This window comes from Neofelis nebulosa, chromosome 3 (genome assembly GCF_028018385.1).
Source record: "Neofelis nebulosa isolate mNeoNeb1 chromosome 3, mNeoNeb1.pri, whole genome shotgun sequence".
NCBI classification, from domain to species: Eukaryota; Metazoa; Chordata; class Mammalia; order Carnivora; family Felidae; genus Neofelis; species Neofelis nebulosa.
In genome coordinates, this window is record NC_080784.1 from 31625026 (window position 1) to 31652856 (window position 27831).

General features: G+C 38.1%; 2 long non-coding RNA genes across 9 annotated transcripts in view; both read right to left on the minus strand.

The window, feature by feature from the left end:
* LOC131506543 (uncharacterized) overlaps window positions 1-27831 on the minus strand; it is a 235300-nt gene that overhangs the window by 185661 nt on the left and 21808 nt on the right. For all 8 annotated transcript variants that reach the window (XR_009259014.1, XR_009259012.1, XR_009259017.1 and 5 more), the window contains exon 3: window positions 26467-26587. This is a non-coding gene — a long non-coding RNA (uncharacterized LOC131506543). The remainder of the gene's footprint in view (window positions 1-26466; window positions 26588-27831) is intronic.
* Window positions 19511-22162, minus strand: LOC131506546 (uncharacterized). The gene is made up of 3 exons (XR_009259021.1): window positions 22016-22162; window positions 20378-20501; window positions 19511-20098 (listed from the first exon to the last, which is right to left on the minus strand). It is a non-coding gene; the product is annotated as an uncharacterized LOC131506546 (long non-coding RNA).

The following is a 27831-nucleotide window of genomic DNA, read 5'->3' on the forward strand; positions in this document are numbered from 1 at the left end:
TTTCTTTGATTTAAAAAAAATATGTTCTGTTATTGCTAGTGGATCATAAAGTGAAAAAAAACATTACTTAAATTACAGAACTATCAGGCAACACATAAATTTTAGGATATCCAAGATACTTTGATTACTATTTTTTAAATTTTTTTCAATTTTTATTTCTTTTTTTTTTTTTAGTTCATTCATTTCGAGAGAGACAGAGATAGAGTCACATAACCTTGTGATTATTTAATTTAACTTTTGGAAAAAATTATGTTTGCCAATTGTCATAAATATCAAGTTTCTGTGCAGCCTGAGTACAAAATCGGGAGATTTTTAACAAGAAGCTTGACGTGTTACTGAGGGAAGGCTCATGGCTAAATAGAGGCCAGGTGGCCAGCCCACAAAAGCAGTTGGAATTAAATTTTGTGGTCCACCACACTCTGCAAGGCATTGTGGGGTCTCCCAACTGACCACTGGAAGCAAAGCCATGGTCCACGGTGTTGGATGATGGGATTAAGGAACTAATTCAGGGAATGAGCTGCCTTCCCTGGAAGGGAGGCAGGTCCTTAAAAATCCAAACTTCCAAGCCGAGAAGCAAGAACTAACTTGAGTCTAATGCAGAAGGTGAAAGGACATGGCAACAGAATGCTCTAAAAAACCTCCAGAGTTTCTCAGGTATTCTTAGAGATATGTCTAGAAATATTCAGCCACCAGTTTGGAGTCCTGGTGACCAAGCTCCCCAGCAAGGACTAGGACATTAGCCAATAGAGTTCAGGTTCAAGGTTAAACCCCTGTTCCAGTGACAAACTGGTATTGGGAACCAATAATGGTAATTAGGTCCGAATATCAGCAGCCCAGAGACATGAATGCAGTGCAAGAAAGCAGAACTGAGTAAGAAATGATTTGGATCTCAGATGGGCACATATAAGGCTTATCCAAAATATGCCAGGTGTAAAATTCTAGATATTAATATGCCAACAGGCCTGGTTCTTATTGATTCGTGAACTGACTGATTTTCATGGCTAGTAAAAAAGGCAGGCATTTGTGACCTAGTATTCTAGTCATTCACATTACAAGAGCATTTAACAAATATTTTAAAATATGAAAAAAGAAAATAAATATCTCATAATTCTACAATACAAAGATGAGACAAATACCATTAAAGTTTATTTTTTAGTATGTTTAATGTTCTACATGCACACATACACATATACCATTATTTCAAAATAGGAGTCTCTATTATACACTCTGTGAAATGATCACATTATTGTAATTGCTTAGTTGTTTGTCTTCTCTGTCAAACAGGCAGAGGCAGTATCTTACTTGCCGTCATTGTCTTTCTATCCAGCGTAACACCTAGCACAGGAAGCCAGACATTATATGATAATGCATACTTCTATGGTTTTTTAAATAAATATGCCAAACTGACCTTGTGACAGGTGTACCACAAGCAATTATGAGAGGTTCATTTCCCTTCATTCTTAACAAAACTGCATCTTTTCACTTTTTAAGAATCTTTGCCATTTTGATGGGATGAATTTGCCTCTCAATTTTCTATATTGGCATTTCTAAGCTATGGAGCTTGAATAATTTTCATATGGGTCATCAGTATTTGCTAAATAAACACTACCCCTTCAATGATTTTGCCTCAATTCTGCCACCACTAATATTCATTGCCTCTCGAAAACTGAGTTAACAGTTTTATTTGTCCCTTGTTCAGCCTCCCCTAAAACTAATGGGACTTTTCAGGAAGTACCATTGAAGAGGAATCCTTCCTGCCCCTGGATGTTAAAGCAACATCTTGGAGAGGAAAATCATAGGTACCGGTGACAAACAGATTTGAATTCGAATGCTGGCTTCTCTACTGATTCATTTGAGTGACCTTAAACAAGACAATCAACCCCTATGAACTTCAAGTTCCTCATTTAGGAGAAATAATGCCAATGTGTCTTGCATAGTTGCTACAAAGACCAAATGATATAAAAATATGTAAAAGCACTATATAAATATAGGTTATGTTACTCTGGCTACTACTTTCCTTGAGGATAAATATTACATCCATCATCTGTTTTGAGACAAATTGGCAAAGACAGCTTTCTTGTCAAGGCTAAAAATAAAACACAAGAGAGACTTGGTGTTGCCCAGGAGAGTGTATATGGCTATTGAAGTTTGCACTTTCTAAGGAAGCTAATAAAACTAAATAAGAACTTATTCCACTGACACCTTAATGTCATTCTCTGTAGTAACCCAATTTGCTCTACTTGTATTTCTACAGAAGTGGAAATTTGTGCTCCAAAGAGAAGCACATTCAGCTTCCTCTCAGGGGTTATTTGAATGGCGCGGGTGTGGGGGGCAGCACTGACTGTCATGAAGGTGCCTAGAGCTGAGAGAATGACCGGGAAGGAATCCTAAATGAGCTAGGACAATTGCCAGCCTGGCTTTCCTGTTTAATAATTTTAGACAGCAAACAAAGAAACTTAAAAAAGGCTCTTGGATCCAGTCTTCCTCTACAGGCTTTACACAGCTAGACAAGAGCTACTAACAATCATTCTTACCTTTGGCTTCCTTACCATTTGGGGAAGTCTCAATTGTCTCAAACAGTGGTGCATAGGTCCTCCAAATGGTTAAATACAGGTTATGTTTATTTCACATTCACTTTAAAATACTTAAATATATTCCTTACAATAATTTTGGAGGAAATAAGAGTATTCTGACATCACGCTGTGGTACACATTCCTCCTTAAACGAGATGGGGGAAATCACTCCAAATAAAGTTTATAATAGAATGGGGAGGAACCACCTAGCTCCCTGTTTCCAAATTATGGTCCTCAGAGTCTTAGAATCCTATCAACTATTTTAAATGTTTCAAAAAGGAGAGTGGAGATTTTATATTTACGTGCCATTACACTTCTCCCAAAGATCTTAGCAGAACCTTTCTGTCCATATCATATCAGTTACTCCACTTTGACCAAAGACAATCAACCCCTCTGTTAGGCAGGCATAGTTAGTTATTGCAAAAATGAATAGTTATGATTTTGTAAACAAAAAGGTTGGTAAACAAATGACTTAAAATGAGTTCTTGCTGGCTAACGTGTTGGGGAAAACAATCTAGATCACTGACCTAATGTTACAGATGAGACTCAATATTACACATTGGGGTGCAGCCCACGACTGGCACTTAGATATCCTGACTCATAATCCATCGCTTGTCCCTCCAATCCAAAATCAGTATTTGCATGGAGTTGAAAGGGGGCTACCTAAATAGCAATAATTAAATAAGACCCTGGGTCTTTATTTATACATTCAATAGCCAGTTCCTGGCCTTACTATGCGCATGCTGTGGCCATGCTTGCCTTTGTTGGGGGATACAAAGGTGAGTGAAACAAATTCCTTGCCCTTAAAGAACTTAAAGCCCAAAGGAAATAATGTATTTGCATAAATAAGGAGTGAAAAGAATAAAATGGTAGTGTCTGTCAAAAAGATAAAGATGCTGCACTATCGAAGTTAAAGAAAATATGCGAATTAGACCATCTGGGTTTCAGGTCAAAAAATGCGTTAACATTAAAAGGCATGTCCCATTCAAAATGCCCAGCTATACCAAATATTGGTGCCTGTTCACCCTTGAATGAAAATCCTTCTCTTTCTATCCTTTTAATTCCTGACATAAAAATCTTGCGTATCCTTAAAGTTCAGTTTCAAATATCAGCTGCTCTATGTGTTTTTCATAATCATCTTGGTTGTAAGCAACCTCTACAAACTCATGGAGCACTGAGCATTCCCACCTCATACACGGCACGTTATTATCTAAAGTCTACTATTGCAGTTATTCATTTATAAGTATTTTGGTCCTGCCCACGTTTCTGACTTCATATCTTAGAACTTTATCATATTCTGTCTGCATTGAGCCCAAAATAAATAAACAGTTTGAATTTCACAAGTATCTTATTTCCCATTTTCTTGCCTTTGTTCCTAATGTTCTTTCTTTCTAGAATGTCTTTCCTCCCCTTCACTTTCTCAGCATTATTTCCTCCAGCAAACCCTTCCTAAGATCCTACACAATTCCCCAATTTCCCTACCATGTCAGATGGGGTCTGACAGGAGGCAGAGCTGGCTGGTTGGTTGCACAAGGGCCAGGAACCCAGGGACAGATTTCCTCTTACCATTGCCACCATGAGTGAAAGGGAGGACAGGAGGTCACGCACCACAGGTAAATTCTGGAGTCAAAACGGAAATAAGTAGATAATGGGATGATCATTATAGAGGAGCAGGCAGAAAGAAGAAACCAAGAAACAGAGCTGAAGTGGGTGGTATAGAAAACTAGTAAGCCCAAGAGGAGGAATAGCAAAGTGAGCAAATGGTAAGTACCATGAGGTAAGAGCTTGAAGAACCCCTAGAAATGGTTTTCCAGTTTTCAGAATGAACAGTGTGCTTAAGTAGGAGAACTAAATGGTATGTGCCTTTTTTATATCCTTCTTCCAGGTTCTAGATGAGGATAACATAATCCTATAGCAATCTTTGAATTCTAGAGTTTCTCCCAGAGATTCTTGGATCACAACTCTTTTATCAGCATTGGCTAACTTTTGTGGCATGACAGATACCAGCAGGGAAAATAGCTGGAAGAAAGTTGTTGCTGCTGTGACCAAGGAGGTATGGGGTTGCCCAGGGGTGTCCATGCAGTAAGTGGGAATAAGCAAAGTTTGTAGTTTTGAAGTAGGTGAGCAATGGAGTTTTGGTGACAAATGGAGGTTCTTCACAAAAATGACTTTAAGTCATCAAATTAGAAGGATTAGATTTCTATGATGCACAGTGGAAATGACACCAGCATTTCTTATTGAAAAATCTAGAAAATCAAGTAAAATCCTTCTTTTTAAGTAGCTCAGCTCAAGCAAGGTAAATATCTTTCCAGTATCAGAAAACCAAGACATTATATTCAGACTAAGTATCCTTCGATGCTATGCAAAACCAAAGGTTAAAGACAAGGCAGGAAGATATTTAAATTCCAATCTGTAATTCATAATTAATTTGTAGAGAAAAGTGGCATTATTAGAAATGCTTCTAAAAATTTATCTGCTTAAAGAAGGTGACTACATGGTATAAATGAGAGTGAACAGGAAATTATTCCAGGTTCAAATGCTTCCCAAGGCTGCCTCAGCCATTTTCAAGTTGTATTGGTTTTCTGTCAAATAAAACTAATGTGTGTTCATAAAAAGAATGACCTGCTTACTTGGTTACTGTTGTTAAATTCAACAGCATTAATAAAAGAGCTTGTGTGTGTAGACTAAAACTCTGCTATTTCAATCAGCTAAATTCAATCTACTCATTAATTCCCTCAACATCTGTTGAGAATTCACCATGAGCCATGTCCTTACATCCAGCATGCATAAATTCAGACGAATAGTTATTACATTTGTCTTAAGCTTTGTTGAGTGGGATTCAATGGAAGGTTGACAAACAGACTCAACTTAGGTGGGACACAATTCAAGAATTAATTCATTCAACAATACATTCACCAAATATGTACTGAGAACCTACCATGGGCCAGGCATTGTATTAACTAACAAGGATACATCAGTGGATAGGATAGGCCTGATCCCTGCTTCAGTGGCATTTACATCTGAATGTGGGGGTGTGAGGGTGGGGGGAGTGAGACAGAAATAAAGTAAAAAGAAAACCAAATGAATAAATGCAAACTGTGATAAGTGAGATAAAAGCAAAAAAACCCACACAGGTGTCTGTGAAATCATAGGAGGGGCAACTAGCCTAGAGGGAGTGGTCAAGAAAATTTGCCCTGCAGAAGTACCCCTTCAACTGAGTCCTGAGAATGAAACAGAACCTGAGGGAGAGATTTGGATATGGCGAGAATGAATACTTCTGGCAGGTAGAAATATGGCCAGTCACTGGCAGAGAAAGCAGTCTTGAGATTTATCATGAACAGAGAGAGGGACAGAGATCAGAAGTTTAGGGCTTGGTTATCAGACAGGAATCCAGCTACCGAAACTCTAAGCCAGGACAGAAGGCCAATTCTGGTTACAGATTCTGTGAGCTTTTGCTTGATCAGAAACTTGAAATAATGAAAAGGCTCTGGTCTTCCTCTAAAGACAGCTTCCCAGGATAGGCCTTCCTTGACATTAAAGAGACCAATTCTATTAACAGTTTGATGCCCTCTATCTGAAATCCTGTCCTCAACCACCCAGAGGTTCTGAGAGCCCAAGTTGGCCAGGAGCATTACATCCCCTCTGCAGACGTGAAGCACACCTGGAGAATTCAAGTCCTTTGCAGGCTGGGAAAAGCTGGTCTTCCAGTAGCATGGTCCCTTTTCCACTGGTCTTTCCTTGGAGCCCACCATTAACTTTCTCCTTTTCCCTCTAGGATCTTGGGCAGAGGTTCTGACAATAGGGCACTCAGTACAGTCTTGTCAGACTAAAGAAAAAGAAAGCTCTGCAGGCTGACATTGCAAAACTCTAAAGCAGCACAAATATGACAAGCCCACAAAATGGCATATCAAGTACCTGCATATTTCAATAAGGGTTATTTTAAAGCATTCTGCACAAACAAATGGGTGACACTGGATGTGTTTATATGAGGAGAAGGAGAAATTTACTGTATTTAAATATGCAACTTTTGGCCTAACTAAGCACCGGAGCACATTCTCTCATGCTATATTTAGGCAGTGGGTTTCCATGTTTAAGGAATTATGAATTATTGAAAAGTACTTTGCAAAAATTTGGCAGCAATCCCTGAGCCACAGTCTGAATCAGATTTTGAAAGTTCTAATATTTCTTCAGTGTAAGTGAAAGAGTGCTCAAGAGATCAGGACACTAAATGAAGATTTTGTAATTAAATAATCAAGCCTCGTGAAATATGGAAGGAATATCAGATTAGAAGTGAAAAGACATGTATTCTTTTTCCAACTTTATCACATCGAAGACATAAAACCTTGGGCAACAATTAATCCACTGAATCTCATTTTTCTCATTTATAAAGTGGAGAAAACAATGTCTACTCTTCCCAGACTGTTGGCCAGGATAATTACAAGAAATGAATGTGAGAGAGGGAGAGAGAAAAAGATAGAGAGAATACATAGAAGCTGTAATGCATCAAAAATGTAGAGGATGATAACACGGGTGCTATGAAGAGAGTATCAAAGACATAGTTCCTTTAATTTAATATTTTTAACTTCAGAGACAGTAACCCCGTCACACTGCTCTTCAGCTGATTTCAGGTGTACCCTCTGGGCATGGCAGTGCCTAAAGCAAATTACTTCTCTTGGAAACTCTTTCTTGAGTTCCACAAAAGTCTGCTTTTCTGGTAATCTCTCTTTGTTCCTTTCTTGACCCGTGTAAATCCATGTTTAATTCCAGAGTTTGACTTGAAATGTTTTCTGCGGGACCTGAGAATTCTACCTTCACTTCCAACTTCTTGGTGCAGGGACTTTCTGTCACTCTAGGTATCTGGACAAGTTCTGGGAAGCAGGTAGTTCCTTCCCAACATAACAACTTTCTCCCAGTTCTACCACCAAGGAAGTCTGCGCTTGTCTCTTGGCCTCGGTGTTTCCCAAGTTAGAGGTCAGACCTACTCCACTCTTCCTCTCAGCCATCTGGGGAGTGAAGTGGGGTGTCACACGTAAGGTCCATGGGTGGCTGCCTGCAAGTCTCCTTCACCAGTTGAGAGACATGCTGTATAGCCTTAATTTTCTTTAGAGAGACCTTCTCCTCCAAAAATCTTCCCTCATCATTTTGTAGTCCCAAACTAAGTCAAAGGGATTCAGCTGTTGAAGAACTGGGACTTGAAATCTCCATTGTTGGGGCGCCTGGGTGGCGTAGTCGGTTAAGCGTCCGACTTCAGCCAGGTCACGATCTCTCAGTCCGTGAGTTCGAGCCCCACGTCAGGCTCTGGGCTGATGGCTCAGAGCCTGGAGCCTGTTTCCGATTCTGTGCCTCCCTCTCTCTTTGCCCCTCCCCGTTCATGCTCTGTCTCTCTCTGTCCCAAAAATAAATAAAAAACGTTGAAAAAAAAATTAAAAAAAAAAAAAAAAAGAAATCTCCGTTGTTAAACACAGCATGTATGTATTTGTTTTCCATTCCCTTTTGTATCTGATTTTATGTCACTGCTGTCTCATTCCAATATCCTATCTCAGATGAAAAGGACTATCCAAGATTTATCTCTGCATTAGATATACCATCATGGCACTATGACATTTAGATTTATATTCTTGTTCCATATTCATGATTGTTTTCCATATGAGCACTCAAATAGTGCTATCAATGGTTATTGTCAACCTGATTTTAAAGATAAGAAACTGACTGGCTGAAGATCACACGTCTTACATCTGTCACAGAGGTAACTGTGTCCTTGATTATGTCTCACTGTTCATGTCCTAAATATAAAAATATCTGATCAGTTTAAAAGACACTAGATAGGACCGAATTCCAAGACTATAATTTTGAAGAAAATGGTTGTTTTTTCATTAAACTCCCTTTTCCCTCTCTCCCCAACACTCCTCACATATGCATGCACTGATTTCATCAATTCCACTTTTAAAATCAGTCAAATCTGGTCCAGAAACAAAACAATGAATTGAACCTGAATCAAATCAAGCCTCTACATCTAACTTCCAAATTACAAGAAATACAGGGAACTGAAGACATGTTACAGGAACTTACTGAGATGCAATCAACAAAACCAGTGTGGGATTCACAGGACAAAAGACCTGGTTTTTTCAACAAGGATAACAAAAAGCAAGGATAAAAACGGACACACTGAGATGAACCTACAGAGTGAAAGAGATTTGAAGAGGTATGTCAAACGATTGCAAGATACGATTGCAAGATAAAGTCAAACGATTGCAAGACTTTATTTACAGCCTGATTCAAGCAAACAGACTGTAAAAAAAAAAAAGTGAGACAATTAGAAAAATTTGAACACTGCTTGATATTTGGTAACATTAAGAAAATATTAATATCTGAAGGGTGATCATTTTTCTTGTGATTATATTTTTAAAAGCAGCCTTATCCTTTAAAGATTTCTACTGATATATTGATGGGTATAATTACACAATGTTTGCTATTTGCTTCCTAATTATACAGCAATAGGGTGGAAATGGTAGGGTTAGAGGAAAAATGGCCATGATCTGATCACTGTGGAAGCTGGATGCTTATACAAGAGTGTTTATTATACTATTGCTCATATTTTTAGACATTTGAAATTTTCCACGTTAAAATGTTTTTGAAAGCCAGCATAATAATTTGCTAACCAGAGGACTAAATAAACATTCAGCATTTCAGCTGTCTGTGATGATGTAATGTAGACCTGGGTTGAACACGATATTTGATTTATTCCTTCCCTTATTTACCAAGAGCATAAAAACAGAGAGACCCACAGGTGTAATGCTAATGGAGGCCTTGCAGGATCTACATGCCACAGAAGGTATCTACTTTGTGCTACACTACAAAGTGAGTGGAGAAGAGGCATACCACTGCCCTTTGATTTGAACAAGGGAGCTTACTTTCTTCTCTGTAAGAGGGACAAAGAAAAACGCAGCATAAAGATCCACCCTTGCTTTGAAGTATGATGGCTTTGCTCTTGCTCTTTTCAACAAGAGTTTGACTTGAAATGTTTTCTGCTGGACCTGAGAATTCTACCTTCACTTCCAACTTCTTGGTGCAGGGACTTTCTGTCACTCTAGGTATCTGGACAAGTTCTGGGAAGCAGAACTGTGAGGAAGGGTGAGGGATCCTCCACACTAAGGGAAGATAAACTATTCCTAGAATTTATTAGAATGCCGTCTAAACAACTGAAATAGGAAGGGATATGAACCTCCACAGTTTCTGTAATACTTTGTGTCTTTTAAAAAGCCTGGTAGGTCATGAAGGGGAAAGAAATGAAGAGTATCAACATTCCCTTCCTTCTCCTTCTCTCCAACCAGCTCTTAGCAGCTACCACTTGTTTAAGTCCAACCACACAACATTAAGCATTTGGGCTTTTTTTTTTTTTTTTAGTTACTCTGGGTCCAAGAATTACTGCATGCCTCTGGCTGAGGTAGCAGACTGAGATTTTAGAGGAGGGTTCCTCTGAAACTCTGTGCAATTTTTGGTTGGTATATGGTGTATTGTTGGTATACAATCTATTACTTCTTATGTTTGGGAATCTACTACTTTCACACACAGTAATCCAGTTTTTAGAAATTGTGGTGAAATATACATCATTTACCAGTTCAACCATTTTTGAGTATACAATTTAGGGCATTAAATGCATTAACATTGTTGTGTAACCATCACCCAGTCATCTGTTTTTATCCTAGGCACTAATGGGATGTTTCTAAGAGGAAACTGTAACGAGGTAGGAATAAAAAGGAAGTTAGAATATATTTGACACAATAAATCTTCCCCTTGTCAGTATATGTTTTTAAAAACATCTATCGTTAACATATTACCATCCATAAAATTTTGTATGTCCACTAAAATTGTCCGGAAGCAAATGGTCTGGAATTTACAAAAATTATGACAGACCTGGTACCTGAAGCTTGTTTGCAAGTGAATGTCTTTCTATAAGGCTACCTTTCAAACGTGGCCCATATGTGTTTTGTCTACTAATATAAAAGGATGAATCTATTTTTATACAATAATAAAAAAGAGCTAAGAAGAAAAAAGTCTGATAGGATAAAACTTTAGTATTGGTATTGTTACATTTTTCTCCATTTTCCTTTTATGTTTTAATACTTTATTATAAAACAACATGTAGGGCTTCCTGAATTTGGTTTTACATGTAGCTTGAGAAGTAGAACCAATAAATAGCATTGGTATAATTTTGCACTCTGGAAGCCAGGGACAGACTTTGACATGTATTGTGATTGACAATACCATGGAGAAGCTTCTTTCTCTCTCCTCTTACACTACCCATAGCACTGGATAGGCCCAAAAAAACACCAAAGATGTAATCAGATGAGTAAGTGTCATGTCTTAAAATGCAAACACTTGTGGAGAGTTAAGATATTTACTGCCACTCAGCTCTGTATAAGGAGATGTATTCTTTCTATGGCCAAGCTCATTCATTCCAAACATGAGGACCATTGACTCTTTGGGGGCCACAAAAGTCAATTTTCAATAAATCTGTGTCTACACTAAGCCTTGAATGTAGAGTGAATAAATAGCATGTCTCAAAAACATATGTGCTACCGTATTTCAAATATATATAGATAGATAACATTGAGATGGACAAAATGTGAATTTGTTTAAAACCCAATGGAATCCAAAATGTCTTTGGTCATCATATATTTTTTTCTCTTTTTTTTTAATGTTTATTTATTTTTTTGAGAGAGAGGGACAGAGTGCAAGTGAGGGAGGAGCAGAGAGGGAGACACAGAATCCGAAGCAGGATCCAGGCCCCAATCTGTCAGCACAGAGCCCAACGTGGGGCTCAAACTCACGAACCACAAGATCATGACTTGAGCCAAAGTTGGACGCTCAACCAACTGAGCCACCAAGGCACCCCAGTCATCATATATTTTCTTAATTGATGAATTAATAAAAGTATAAAACCCTTCATGAAGGATGTCAAAATTTGGAAATTCCTTCTAATCATCTGGGAAGGTTGCACCTCACTCCTTTTACTGGTTGCATAATGTTCCATGATACGGATATACTGCATTTTAATCAGCCACTTCCATATTGGTAAGCTTTCTCTTTGGCCATTTGACCAAAGTTCCCTTGGCCAGTGCAAACAATGGTACAATAAACATCCCCCAGCACACAACCTTACAAATGGGCAATTTTTTTTTTTCTTTGAAGTAGATTCTCAGGAGTGGAATTTCTGAGTTAAAGGGGAAGTGCATTTTAGGTTTTAATAGATGTTGCTCTGTTGCCATTTAGAAAGATAGTGAAGCTCGAAAGTCCCACACACAGTGTATAAGAAAACCCTTTTCCCCACATCCCTACCAGCAGTGGGTTTTATGTTGCCAATCCAATAGATATAAAGTCATATTTCATCTTTATTTTCATTTGAATTTCTTTTACTGAACATGAATTCGAGCATCTTTTCATTATGTTTGCTGACCACTGGGCTTTTGTTTTCTTGTGATTTTTTTTTTAAATTCTACTCTTCTCTGCATTTTTCTATTGAACTGTTTGTCTTTTTCTTGTCACTCTATAAGAAGTCTCCACGTTACAGAATGGTCCCATGTCTGACAATTGCTCACTCCTACCTCTCAACTCACTCTCTGTCATGTTAATCTTTTCTTTTCTCCACAGTAATTACCACTGTTTGAAATTATTTTGTTAGCTGTTTGTTTCTTGTCTCTCTCAACATAAATCTCATGAAAACAGAAAATGTCTCCTTTGCTCTTCTGTATCCTTTGTCGATGACAGAGCATAACACAGGATAGGCCCTCAACAATATTTGCTGGCAAAACAAATAAATGAATGGTGGCCAAAGAGTTATTCATAGATTCATACAACATAATGCTTGATTCGAGGTACTATGGAATTGAGAGAAGAGTAAAATGAATTGTGAATTGGAAGATAGGTGGTGATTAGGTGGTAGAAATCTTACATGTTAAGTGAAGGAATTTTCACATTTTTTTACAGGAAATGTGGACTCATCAAAAGCTTTTCAGCACGGGGGTGACACAATGAAATTTATGATATAGGAAGAACACTCTGGTGGCAATGCCATGAATTAATTATAAGGGGAAGAGAAGTTTTATTAGTAATGGTCCTTCTCACAGCTCTAAAATAACTTGTGCCAAACCAGTCCAAGTGTATTTTATGGACAGCATCTTTAATAGAACTAGCAGAGTCAGCACACATTTCCCAAATCAGATGACAGAATAGACACTCTAAATTTTATCCATTATCTTTTGCTGCCCCAATTCTTTATGCTAAAGGATAAAAATCATATGAGTTGCATTAATTTCCTCAATAAAGTGGATGCTTAAATTGATTGAGAGTTATGCTCATTTTCTGCCAAATTATATCAGCCTCCTCTCATAATCCAAAATTTCTGAAAATGTTTCTGAGGAATTTTGTGTGCCAAGTACTGTGCTTGACCTATCCCTAAAGTGTGTTTAAGACTAATTAGCTAGATTGGTATTAGGAAATACCATCACCTGGTCTTAGCCTGTCACCTTCCCAGCAAGGGTCAATGTATATGCATGGTAAAGTTTTACCTGTATTAAGCCAAGACAAGGGAAGATATTTGTCTTCTTCTTTTGTTAGTTTAATAAATCTCAGAGAATACTCTTTGGCGTGAATTTTCCAATCTGAACTGGATATTGATCAACTAAAGTGGTTATTTGGCACATCTCCCTTTGGACAGGTGGTAGTGCTATCTTCAAGCATCATTTGATTCTCCTTGCATGATTAAAGAATGGCTCCTCTGATGAGGTGAACCACACTTTATTGACAGACTATAATATAGTTAAAAGGACATGGCTTTGGCGTCAGATATAACTAAATTCAAATCTCCACTGTGCTACTTACTAGTTGAGTAATATTCATTCAGTAAATGTTTGGGAACTATTTTATACCGATTATTGGTCTAGACTCTAGAGTTTGAAAAACTCTGACTGTAAGGACCCAGCAGTTTAGCAGGAGGGATAGACAAGGAAATCAACCTTGTATAATAGAGGAAGGAACTAGGAGCAAAAAGATGATCAGAGAGGGCAGGTGAAAGAAAAGGCACCCAGACCAAAGCAACATAAGGAACAAAAGTATAAATGCATGCCTAAGAATGATATGCTTGGTGACCCAAAACACTGAAATATGGCATATTTATATATAAAACTCTGTGGGAACAAACAACTTGTTTTCACCACTGTAATTCCTGGCACCCAGGGCAGAGCCTGACACATACTTGCAGCACAATAAATACTCAGTGAAAAAACAAATCCCCGTGGGGCACCTGTGTGGCTCAGTCGGTTGAGCATCTGACTTTGGCTCAGATCATGATCTCATGGCTCCTGCGTTTGAGCCCCGTGTCAAGCTCTGTGCTGACAGCTCTGAGCCTGGAGCCTGCTTCAGATTCTGTGTCTCCCTCTCTCTCTCTGCCCCTCTCCTGCTCATACTCTGTCTCTCTCTCAAAATAAATAAACATTAAATTAAAAAAATTTTAACATATATATATAATTTTTAAATATATATTTGTATATAAAAATCTTTAAATATAATATATATACAATATATGTATATACCATATATATGGTAAAAGATGTGTTGGAAAGTGGTGAGAGATAAAGGTAGAGAAACAGGCACCAGGCAGATTATGGTTGGGGTTGTATTCCAAGATGAGAAATGTTAATTTTTATTCTATACCCAAGTATTTTCCAAACTTGGTTAAGAATTAGAGTCATCTGGGCTAACAGACACATGAAAAAAAATGTTCAACATCACTCATCATCAGAGAAATACAAATTAAAACCACAATGAGATACCACCTTACACCTATCAGAATGGTTGATATTAACAACTCAGGCAACAACAGATGTTGGCGAGGATGCGGAGAAAGATGATCTCTTTTGCACTGCTGTTGGGAATGCAAACTGGTGCAGCCACTCTGGAAAACTGGAAAACAGTATGGAGGTTCCTCAAAAAATTAAAAATAGAATTACCCTATGACCCAGCAACTGCACTATTGGTATTTATCCAAGTGATACAGGTATGCTGTTTCAAAGGGGCACATGTACCCCAATGTTTATAGCAGCACTATCAACAATAGCCAAAGTATGGAAAGAGCCCAAATGTCCATCGATGGATGAATGGATAAAGAAGATGTGGTATATATATGCAATGGAGTATTACTCGGGAATCAAAAAGAATGAAATCTTGCCATTTGCAGCTACGTGGATGGAACTAGAGGGTATTATGCTAAGTGAAATTAGTCAGAGAAAGACAAATATATGACTTCACTCATATGAGGACTTTAAGGCACAGAACAGATGAACACAAGAGAAGGGAAGCAAAAATAATATAAAAACAGGGAGGGGGACAAAACATAAGAGAGACTCTTAAATATGGAGACCAAACTGAGGGTTGCTGGAGGGGCTGTGGGAGGGGGGTATGGGCTAAATGGGTAAAGGGCAATAAGGAAGATATTTGTTGGGATGAGCACTGGGTGTTATACACAGGATATGAATCACTGGCATATACTCCTGAAATAATTATTGTACTATATGCTAACTAACTTGGATGTAAATTAAAAAAAAAAAAAAAAAGCATTAGTCATCTGAATTCTGGATCACTGGTAAAAATACAGATTCCAGTCCTCTCTCATAACCAAACCTAAATCTCTAGAAAAGAGGTCAGGAAATCTGTATTGTAGTTAGTACTGATGTGATTCTAATGATTATGTGTTTGAGGACACTGAGTAAGGCAAAAGAGTATGAGGGTCTGATCCAAGACTACAGGATTAATAGAGGAAATGAGGAAACAAATATATCATATGCTGATTAGTTTGACTTGTCAAAACCCAGTGATCATTCGAGAATAGTAATGAGAGAGGCATCTAAGTTTCCAATTTGGGTCCCTGGATTAAGTTGTTGTCAAGAAATAGAGTAAAGAATGCCAGAAGAAAAACTGGTTTGGAAGAGAAGATAATAATTTTAGACAAGTTAAATTTGAAGTGCTTGTTGTAAAACTGGGGGTAAGGTCCATAAGGTATGAGATAAATGGAACTGGATCTTAAGAGAAAAATCTGAGCTTAAGTTATACAATGGGAGAGATCAGTTTTTAAAAGATGTAATGTCATCATTTGTTCAGATTGTCCCAATAATTCATGCTATGAAATCTTGCCATATGGCATGGCTCCAATGGTGTCCTGGCAAATGTATCAACTGGCTTTCAAGGGTGGGGGGTGGGGAAGCCCTAATTTGTAGCATTTGTCAATTTTTCATGTTGTGAATACCCCCACCATGGAAGTTTTCAAGCTAGCAAACACATCACTGAATATGAGATTGGGAAGGGATGTGCACAATTGGTTCTCATCAGTCAGTAGAAATGGATTTCAGCACACAATTGCGTAGTCCCTTTGCCCCCTCCCCCAGAAATGCACCCTAATGAGTCCTTACTCTAGTAAAAAAAAAAATTCCATCCTAGCAATAAACAGAATTCAATAAGAAGTCAAGCTCAGTACATTCAAGTAAAGTGATTTCTTCCCAAACATCCCATCTGTTCTTCACAACCCTTCCTAGGTTGCCACACAATGCTCAGTGCCAGCTGGCACTCCCAAACAGCTGGGTAAAATCATTACTCATTGTCCAGATGTGTCATAATTCAGTCAGATCTGGCTCCTAACTCTATGGCACCTCCAACCTTCATCAGAAGAATTAGCTTAAGTGACCATTCTAGATCCACTGATTTAGGGCTCAAGTTCCAGGACTGTTGGATTCCAACGGCTAGCTACTGGTTAGGCTTACAACTCCTAGGTTCCCCTCACCTGCCTCACTCACTTTCCCATCACTATTTGGCTGAGAAAGTTCCACATCATTCATTTCCCTCCTACCAAGCCCTTTGGTAAAGAAGCCTTTGTAATCACTTCCTGAAGGTGGAGGGGGGTAGATTGAGATGAGACAAAAGTTCAATAACTGGCTCTGCTTGTAATTAGTTCATGCTTTATAAAGAGACTGCAATTCTCTCTGATGTTATCTGGCAGGCAGGCAGAACATGTCTGATGTTTACCAAAATCTCATATCACAGTATCTCCACACTGCTTGTCTTTAGGACACAGCTAACAGATTATCTTTGCTTGGGTGCTTGTTGTGTGATATACTGTAATTTTCTTTCAGCATTTTAGAGATAGAATTCCTTTTTTTTAAATCTCAGGTGTATCATTTCTTTTAAGACATCAGCTGACAGACTAACTATTGATTCTTTTAAAGCATCATTTCTTTTGGTAGCTACTTTTAAGGCTTTCTCTTTGTGATTATTTCAGCAGCCTTATTGTGATGCGTCTCTGTGTGGTTTTCTTGGTATTTATCATATGGTGGTTCATAGTACTTCTTGAATCTATGGCTTGACTTTTTGCATCAGTTTTGGGAAATTCTCAGCCATTATCTTTTCAAATATTGCTTCTTTTTATCCCTTTCTTTTTCTCCTCCTGCACGTGACTCCAGTTATACTTGTGTGAGACTGTTTTACTGTCCCACATATTACTTATGCACTTTTTGTAATTTTCATGTTTTTTTCTCTATGTTTTAGTCTGGATACTTTCCTTCTGACCTTTCTTCCAGTTAATTAACTCACTCTTCAGCCCTCTCTAATCTGATATGAAACTCGTCTATTAAGTCCTTGGCTTCTATTATTGTATTTTGCAATTGTGTAACATCAGTTTATTTAATTTTTTATTAATTCCTGTTATCTGCTGAAATTCTCCACTTTGACTTCTATATTCATGAACATCCATATCAGATAATTCTAATAATTATAAGTCTGTTCATACTGTATGCTTTGATTTTAGTCATATCTTGGTTTCCTAAGTAATTTTTTATTGAATGCACATTATTGGTCACATTTTATTGAATGGCATTATGTCTTAAAAAACTGTTATCTTCTTCCCAAGAGGATTTATGTTCACTTTGGGCAAAAAGAGTAGCAACAGCCCATCTTGATCTGATCAGGAATTAAACATACTCAAAGCTGGATTTCAGACGTTGAAAAGTCTTATCTAATTTGGGTTCTCTATTACTGCTAAGATGTAGCCATTTGGGAGCTTTGACTAAAAGCTTAATATGTTTACAAGAGCTTGGAACCCTATATATTGTCTTCCTAGCACTATGAGACTGCAAAAAGTAACTGCTTGGCGTCATAGCCTCTCAGCCTTCGACCTCTCATGAAAAGACAAATACGTTGGTGTGAAAAAGCAATATGGAATATCAGATTCACTCTTCTGTGTTTCTCTTCACTGTGGGGTCTTGAGTCATCAAATCCTTATATTGAAACTCCATTATATGTATGTCTCTCTGCCCTATGAAACTGAGGAAAGTTCTAATCAACTTCTTTGCCTTTGGGTACAACTTCCTGAGCTTCATAGCTTTTTCTGCCATGCAGTTTATGAATCAACAAATAAGAGGAATAATGGCACGAAATTTTGGACTTGCCTCAGTATATTCTCTTCTCTCTGAGAAATTAGCCACTCAAGTCCTTGATTTATTAATAGCTCTTTGGTGCCTTCAAATTGATTTTCTGCTCTGCTTTATCCAGGTTTTTTTTTTATGTTTATTTATTTAATTTGAGAGGGAGAGAACACAAGCAGGGGAGGGGAAGAAAGAGGGGGAGAGAGAGAATCCCATGCAGGCTCTGTGCTGTCAGCTCAGAGCCCAATGTGGGGCTTGAACTCACAAATCGTGAGATCGTGACCTGAGCTAAAATCAAGAGTCTGACACTTAACCGACTGAGCCACCTAGGTGCCCCTTATCCAGGTTTTCTAGTTGTTCTCTGAAGAAGGTTGTTTGGCTATAAGGTAGTTCATAATAAGCAGAAATCCAAGATAGTGAAAAGTAGCGTGAAAACAAAGGACTTGCTCTTTCACATGAAATGAAGTATGAGAGTTGAATTAACGATTTGGCCTGAGCTACAAGAAGGACTGTGTTACAGGTTATGCGTTTGGAAAGAGCACATGAAAAGAAGGGTTGGCAGGGGACTATCAGGAGTAAATTTTGAGATGGTAGCTAAAAAAAATTAAGAGTGGCTATCCAAGAAGGATTTTGGAGTATGAGTCTGGAGTTCAGAGAAGAAGTACAGCCTGGAGATATAGATTTGGAAATAATGAGCATATGGATGGCATTTAAAACAAAGAAAGTAGGTGAGGTCACCAAATGTATGAGTGCTGATAGAAAAGAAAAAAGATCTAAAGAGTAAGTCTGGGGAATACTAACATTTATGTAGGTGTCAGGGAGATGAGAAGAAACCAGCGAAGGAAAATAAGAACTTAAAACAAGAGAGATTAAAGAAAACCCAGGTGAGCGAGATGTCCTGGAATCCAAATAGAGAAGCTATTCCAAGGAAAGGATAATAAATAGTATGTCAAATACTACTGAAAAACCAAATCAGATGACTGAAAAGTAACCTTTGGATCAACAACATGAAGTCATTGCTGACACGATGGGAGTCATTGGAAAGGTGGGAGTAAAAGTCTAATTACAATAAAATCAAGATAAAAACGGTGACAATGGGAAATTAATTCTTGCTTTCCATTTTATTGGACTTTCCAAAATAATCTCATCTAAAATTCATGTTATTTCTTAGAACAGATTACATGATTCGTGTATTCGCAAGGCACTGATTCTTTAAGCATACCTCCTTCAATGTAATCTTCAATACCTGTTCATGGCTGAAGACATGTTTTGCCCTAAAATAGTTAACAATCCACATGTATGATGTAAAGATTTTCTATGGTTTCCAAATTCCCCAAGCTATTATCTGGGCCCTTGGGCAATACTGAACAGTAATGGAAAGAAAGTTACTTCTAGAACATGTACTACAACAAATACTTGTCCCATGAGGCTCTTCAACAGTTGCCTCTGCTTTCTCAATTCTAGACTTGCCCACACACAAATAACTCTTTTGAACTTTGGGGAAAAAGATGGAATGTCCTTGAACCTAACAATTCTGACACATGCATCATACTCTTCCCTTCTTCCTCTAGATAATATTTATTTTCTCAAATAAACAAAAATGAGGAGTGGTAAACTCACCGATTTCTTTTCACGTTCACCCTTCAAATATCCACCGCTAAGATAAGCCCCTAGAAGACCATGAAAATTTATCCTCCTTCTAAACGTCTGACTCAATATTTTAAACTCATTCAGGGTTCAAGGTTATTCTGGAGATCAGAATGAGAAACTGCCTTCATTCCATCTCTAACAACAAAGATGCCATTTTATGTGATTACTCCCTATCATACTTTCCATTAATTGTCTCCACAATATATGATGTGGTATATTGCTCAGGATATGCTAACCACTGGAACAAACATACCCCAAGTCACTGAACGTTATCAAGTATTTTCTTGCTTAAATAAATTCCAAGGTGGACATTCCTGGTCAGGTGGTTCTCCTGGGCAGCTTTTCTCCAAGCAGCATCTCAGAAACCCAGGCTGCTTCCATCTTGTGGCTTTAAGGTACCCTCGACATCTTTAGTCAGCATATAAAGGGAAAAGAGAAAGGTTTGCACATAGAGTTTTGTGGCCAGTCCTGGAAATAACATGCATCACTTCCACAACATACCATTGCCCAAATATTGGTCACGTGATTTTAAACTAAGTTCAAGGGAAATGGAGAAACACATTTTTTCTTGTGTACTCAAGAAAAGGAAATATGATTGCTGAGCATTTAGTCAGTCTCTACTATAGACTTCCTTCTGGCCATTGAATTCTGATCATACTCTTCCTTTTATCTGCAAAGTACACTCACCCCCTCGCTAATAGGAACAACCCAAAGTCACACTCCATCATTACGTCTGGTTTAGATTCAGGATCTCCAGATGATGCACAGTCCTTCCAGCAGGACTAGTTATGGCTCCCCGTGCTCTGGTAACCTATGAATTAAAAGATCAGCTTTCTGTCCACCACCACCACACGCTCATACACACACACACAGCCAATATGCAATGTTGGAACTGAGGCACTGAAACAGTAATAAACACCCCCATTTACAAAAGGAACAAATGGAAAAGCCTAGAAGTCAAGTCCTTTGGGTAGAAAATGTGAAGGACCTGAAATGGTGATAGGGAGAGATGTTTGGTAAACTTTTTCTCATCTTTTCTAAGTGGAATGTCCCTTCCCTGTCCATCCTCTGTGGCTCTGGCCCCATCCTTTGTGAGCTTCACCTTGTCCACTATTCTCTTCGGCCACATGTGAAGGGGGAGAGAGGGGGCATGCCATTTGGGAGCACTGGAAGTCAGCCTAAAGTTTACGGAAATGTGGAGCTCCAATGGTGGTTTGAAGTCTGAAATGGCCAAAACTGATGTTTTTGTTTGTTTAGTTTGTGGTTTACTTGGAAATATAAATTTCTCAAAAGCTTAATAGTCTTCTGATCAATTTGCTTCCCAGCAGTTGTATGTGCCAGAAACCACCTTCAAAAATTTCCCCTAGACATAATTCTCAAATACGTTTTATCTCTCTGCTTTTTGCCACCATTCTGATCTCTCTCAATTTAATAATAGGCTATCTTGAGACTATAACTTTTGAATGGAGAATATCCATCCTTAAACTGATCTTTTTTGTGAATCACTTGATTCACCTGAAAATACTGACTGAGCTGCAAGTGTTCAAAATTTGTTTTTTTTCTTTTAAATTCCATTTCCCACAGTTCAGATTCTACAAACAGCTGACTTTTCAACTTTGCAGAACTGCATTTCCAGACTCTCTCTATTCCCTTTCATTTATGCTTACAAACTTAGACATTTCTTTTTCAAGCTTTTTCTTGGCCAAACACAGCCAATAAAAACCCCACACCACTAGAGTTATGTTTCTCATTCCTTCTCCTGGAGTTCAATTCCAATAGGCACATGTTCTACCTTCCAAGCATTCATAGGGAAAAGTTTTACAAAATGTCTTACCACTGCATAATAAGATTACCATTTTTCCAGCTGCCAATTTCAGTTTCCTTACTGACCATGGCCAATTGCTAAGCCAATAACATATAGTTCAAATTTTTCTTATGAAAGAACACCACTTCAACATATAAACATTTGTATTTGAATAGGTTAACTGCTATAGCAAATGCCCCAAAATCTTACTGGCTTAATGTAATAAAAATATTTTTAAGTCCACTGTGAGTACTCTTGGTTGGGTGGTTCTCTTGAGTGGTTATCCTGCAAACTGATTTAGTAATCAAGTGCTTCTATCTCATGGCTTTGCCATTTTACAAGTTCAAGGTAATCCTGGAATAATCTGGCCAGTAGACTGGGGAGGTAAGAGTAATGTAAAAAGAGGATTTATGACCATGCCTAAAAATTATATACATAAATTCTGTACACATTTATTTTTCCAGAACTCTGTCACGTAGCCCCAACACAGCATCCAAGAATTCTGGAAAATAACATCTTACCATGTGCCCAGGAAGAGGTAACAGGATTGGTGAGCATGTAGCCAGCTTTGAAGCATATGTAGCTAAAACCACAGATTAGTCCAATATTGGCAAGCAAGGATTATCCAATTCTGAAATATACAGCAGAGACATACAGAAAACTCAGCCCGAACCCTGAAAATGTATTTAATTAATATATTAGCTAAATGCATTGAGAATAGAGGCACATGGGTGGCTCAGTAGGGTAAGCATCTGACTCTTGATTTCGTCTCAGGTCATGATCTTACGGTTGTGAGATGGAGCGTGGCACAGTACCTACTTAAGATTCTGTTTCTCTCTCTCCTTCTGCCCTTTCCCCACTCGCTCACATGTGCTCTCTCTCTCCCAAAAAAAGAAAGGAAGAAAGAAAGAAAGAGAAAAGAAAAAGGAAAGAAAAGAAAAGAAAAGAAAAAGAAAAGAAATGCATTGAGAATGTACTATTTTCCAGGAATTCTTCCAATTCTTTTATACTTGATCACTGGTTCTGAAAATAATCCTGTCAGATGGTTGTATTATTATACACATTGCATAGATGAAGAAACTGAGGCACAAATGGATCAGGCCTCATAGCTAATAAGTGGCAGGAGCAGAATTTGACTCAAGCAGCCTGGTTCTAGAGCACAGAATCATCCATTATAATATTCAGCCCTTTCTGATTTATTCATGAACTTCTCAGTTAGTAAGTTTAATACACTATTGACTAATGGCATATTGTCTCTTCTCCTCTCTGACCCAGAGAGCCATTTTCAGCTTTGTCTGTCCATTTGTTTGCACTGATTCTCTAGGACCTAGTCTTTTTTTTTTTTTAAGGTCTATTTATTTATTTTTTAAAGTGTAGGGGGTGGGGAGGAAGAGAGAGAGTGGAAGAGGTGCAGAGAGAGAGGGAGATAGAGAATCTGAAGCAGGCTCTGCGCTGTCAGCTCAGAGCCTGATGTGGGGCTCAAACTCATGAACTGTGAGATCATGACCTGAGCTGAAGTTGGATGCTTAACGAACTGAGCCACCCAGGTGCCTGTAGGACCTAGTCTTAATGCATTTCTGTACTGTCCTACAACTGTGTTAGTGGAAATTTTGGGAATAGAGATTATCATCAAGTCTATAGAGTGAAAAAGGAAGAGGATAAAGGGAAAATACAAGCAGCACGTTCATTTACAGGGTAGTAAGGAGAAAAATCCAGCCCACACCTAACATTCGTCAGGCCTAGGACAAGAATACAAACAAAGGCCCACATTCCATGTCTAATACTTAAAAGTTATGAATTAAGCCAACACAATGGTAAATGAAACACACTTTATCCTTCTACCTTGAAAAATATATTATCATAACATTCTGGAATGCTAAATTGAATTTAGAATTTTTGGACTCAGAATTCCATGCTAGAATATGGTGCTTTGGAAAGGAGCTGGAGCCTGTGCCCCACTTTCTTTCTTTTCTCACCCTTGGATCTATCCTATACTATAAGAAACTGCTTGAGCACACAGTTGGGTCCCCTAGCATGCACATTTGAGCTTTGTCCATATCACCGTAGCAAATACTCACCCCTGTGTCCATCAAAAGGATGATCCAGGAACAGAAGTCTGGATGGGAAGTCAGCCTATGATAGTTAAATAGAAAACTCCTGGGTCCCGAGTATCCAGACTAGGTAGAGGTGGTAGAGGTGGCACATAGATTCCGAGTGAGCACATCCCCTTGGCCTGAGTGAACCTTCACACTATGGCGAAGGGTATACCATAGAAGGGCCAGAACAAGACTCTGAAGAGTAGGACTGAAATCCCTGATTTTCCCTCTGACCACAAAAAAGTAATAGGGATTTGATTTATTTTCCTGCTTCTGGCGGAGGCTTGAATTACAAATAATGTTAAAGAAGTTCTTTAGGCATAAGAAAATGATACCAGATGATAACTTAGAACTACACTAAGGAGTGTAGCACCTGGGTGGCTCAATCAGTTAAGCATCCAACTCTTGATTTTGGCTCAGCTCATGATCTGGTGGTTTGTGAGTTCAAGCCTCACATCGGGCTCTATGCTGATGGTGCAGAGCCTGCTTGGGATTCTCTCTCTCTCCCTCTCTGTCCCTCCCTTGCCTGTGCTCTCTCTCTCTCTCAAAATAAATAAAATAAACATTAAAAAAAGAACTACACAAAGAAATGAATAATACCAGAAATAATAAATATGTGGGAAAATATAAAATATATTTTTCTCATATTTAGTTCCTTGAAATAGAATTGACTATTTAAAGATATACAATGAATACATTAATCTACAAAAAGCTAGAGTGGTTATTTTAATATCAGACAAAGATTTCAAAACAAAAAAATATTTTCAGGAATAAAGAGAAATATTTCATAATACTAAAGGCACTAATTTACCCAGAGGACATAATAATCCTAAACTTAATGCACATACTAACAGAGCTTCAAAATACATAAAACAAAGTTGGCAGGACTGAAAAAGAAAAACAAACAAATTCACAATAATAGAATTGAAAAGGGAAATAAACAAAATCAGTATCACAGTAGCAGTTCACAATGCTCTTCTATCAATACCGATAAACAAGTAGATGAAAAATTTAAAGGGACTAAAATTACACAAAGTATGTTCTCTGATTATAACAGAATTAAACTAAAAATGACTAGCAAAAAGATATCTGGAAAAAATTCTCAAATAACAGAAATTAAATAATCTCTAAACAACACACGGGCCAAGAAAAAAATCATGAGAGAAATTAGAAAATATTTTAAACTGAATAAAAATGCAAATATACAAAAATGTATGAGGTACAGCTAAAACAGCATTTAGGAAGAATTTTAGCATTAAATGTTTATATTAGAAAAGAATGTGTGTCAAATAATCTAAGATTCCATTTTTTAAAAACTAGAAAAAGACAGTTCAGTGAAACAGAATAGATGCCAGAAATAAACCCACAAATTTTTGGTCAATTGATTTTTGACAAAGGGCCAAGGTAGTTCAATTTGGAAAGGATAGAATTTTCACCAGATGGAGCTAGAACAATTGGATATATGTGCATCTATATCTATATCTATATCTATATCTATGTCTATCTATATCTTTCTATCTACCTATATCTATATCTATATCTATCTATATCTATATCTATATCTATATATCTCACGATCCTCAACTCCCATTGAAATAAACCATACACCTAAATGTTAGATCCAAGACTACAAAACTTCTAGAAGAAAATGTAAGAGAAAATCTTATATCTAGAATATTTACAAACTCTTACAAATCAATAAAATAAAGAAAACAACCACTTTTTTAAATGGGCAAAAGATGTGAACAGAAACACTGTCAAAGAAGAATGACACGTGCACATAAGAGGGTGCTCAACTTCATTAATCATCAGGGAAATGCTAAGTAAAACCACAAAGAGTTGCCACAACACATTCACTAGATCAAAAAGGCTGAGTACTGGCAAGAAATGTGGGGAGATGGGAGCTCTCATAGATTGCTCACAAACGCAAGATGATATCAACCACTTTGGGAAACTGTTTATCATTTTCTTACAAACATCCACTCACCATATGATTCAAGTATCTTTTTGAAGATATTTACTTACCTACTTTCAGATATTTACTCCAGAAGAATAAAAAACATGCCCACACAAGGACAAGAGTTTACAGCATTTGTTCATAACAGCTCAAAACTGGAAACAACATAAATGTCCACTGCCTGGCATTTGAATAAAAATAACCTTATGCTACTCAGCTATAGAATATAACAAACAACTGATGGGAAACAATATAGATGAATCTCAAAACCACTATGCTAAGTGAAAGAAGCCAGATACAATCTTTTGCCTAAATACTGTATAGTTTCCATTTATATACAATTTAAAAAGATAAAACTATGACAGAAAGTTTAATTGTTGCCAAGGACCGAGAGAAGGGGGAAAAGATTGATTCCAAAGAGGCACAAGGACATTTTGGGCATGATGGAAATGTTCTATATCATGATCATGGTGGTGGTCACACGTCTCTATATATATTATCAAACCTTATCAAATTGTACTCTGATCATTAATGAATGTTATTGTACATATATTATATCTTAATATAACTGATATTTTAAAATGTGCAGATGAAGCCCAGGGAAAAGATCCCTCTTGCCTAAGGGCAAGCAATGGAAATAGTCTAAGGGCAAGTCTAGGGCAATTGCCTCAAGTGTAAGGGCAGCAGTGAAAATAAAAACTAGTAAAAGAAGCTAAAAATGTATAATTTGTAAGGTGAATAGAGACCCTGATCACTGTGTTCATAAAAGCCCAGGAATAACAACCGCCATTACATATCAATAACATGTAACATTGAATGAGGGTTTCTGTTTCGTATTTGTTTTTGAGATGGTCAGTCAAGCAGAGCCACAAGAAGAGACAGAGGAGAGGCTCAGGAAAACAGAGTTTGTAATACTCACAGGTCCTAGAGACAGGAGACAGAGCACACCACCCAGCACCATTATGGAGAAACTCCAGAGTAGTCAGGAGGCAGCAGACAAGAAGTGGGGAGCACTTAGGCCATGGCCTCCATTGGGGTTTCTGCAGGAAAGGTGAAGAATGGTAAATAGTTTAGGACTGGCCAATTTAAATCATTGTAATGGCTTGGGGCAATAGGGGTGGTCTCTACTTATCTAGTACCTGGCTCTGGGATAATTAAGGGAGAGGAATATTGCCTCCTGTGTGCAGGGACCAGATGCAGGAGGTGTGGCTCTGGGTTGGTTTATATATCAAGGCCATGCTCTTTACTGGGCCCTCGGTGACCTGTAAGAATTGGTTAGCCCAGGGAGAAGCAGTCTCTCCCCAACCAAGAAGGTTTTATTATTAAGATGTCAAAACAGGATACCATGCAGAAATAAAATACATACATGTTTTCTATACCATGAACACTCTTCAACTTCTTGAATTAACTCTTTTAATCTTGATAACAACCATGATAGTGAGTCAAGTTCTTTTTTTTTTTCTAAATTTTTTTTTTCAACTTTTTTTTTTTTTTTTTAAATTTTTGGGACAGAGAGAGACAGAGCATGAACGGGGGAGGGGCAGAGAGAGAGGGAGACACAGAATCGGAAACAGGCTCCAGGCTCCGAGCCATCAGCCCAGAGCCTGACGCGGGGCTCGAACTCACGGACCGCGAGGTCGTGACCTGGCTGAAGTCGGACGCTTAACCGACTGCGCCACCCAGGTGCCCCGTGAGTCAAGTTCTTTAATGAGGGCACGGGCAGCAAGATGAAGACCACAGTGGCCTACGGTTTTGTGCTAATGCAGGTGTTTAGCTATTGGAAGGGTACAACTGAAGCCAGATTGCTGTCCATTAAGAATGAACTAGGAGTAGTGAAGAAGCAAAAACGAAGACTTTCTAGCAGACAAAGGCTGCCCCTTCAGAGATGTTGGCTATGAAGAAACCCAGTGATACAGAATTGCAATCAAAGAAGATTTGTTTCTTCAGGTTCTGAAGGTACTGAGATCTTTTTAAAAAGAAATTTTAATGTTTATTTTTGAGAGAGAGAGAGAGAGAGAGAGAGAATGACAGAGCATGAGCAGGGGAGGGACAGAGAGAGAGGGAGACACAGAATCTGAAGCAGGCTCCAGGCTCTGGGTTGTCAGCACAGAGCCCGACGTGGGGCTCAAACCCATGAACCATGAGATCATGACCTAAGCCAAAGTCAGACACTTAACCAACAGAGCCACCCAGGTGCCCCTAGGTTCTGAGATTTTTAGCATGTTTATATAATAAGAGAAGGAAGCTGGGAAGATACAGTTATTGAAAATATAGGTGGTTTCAG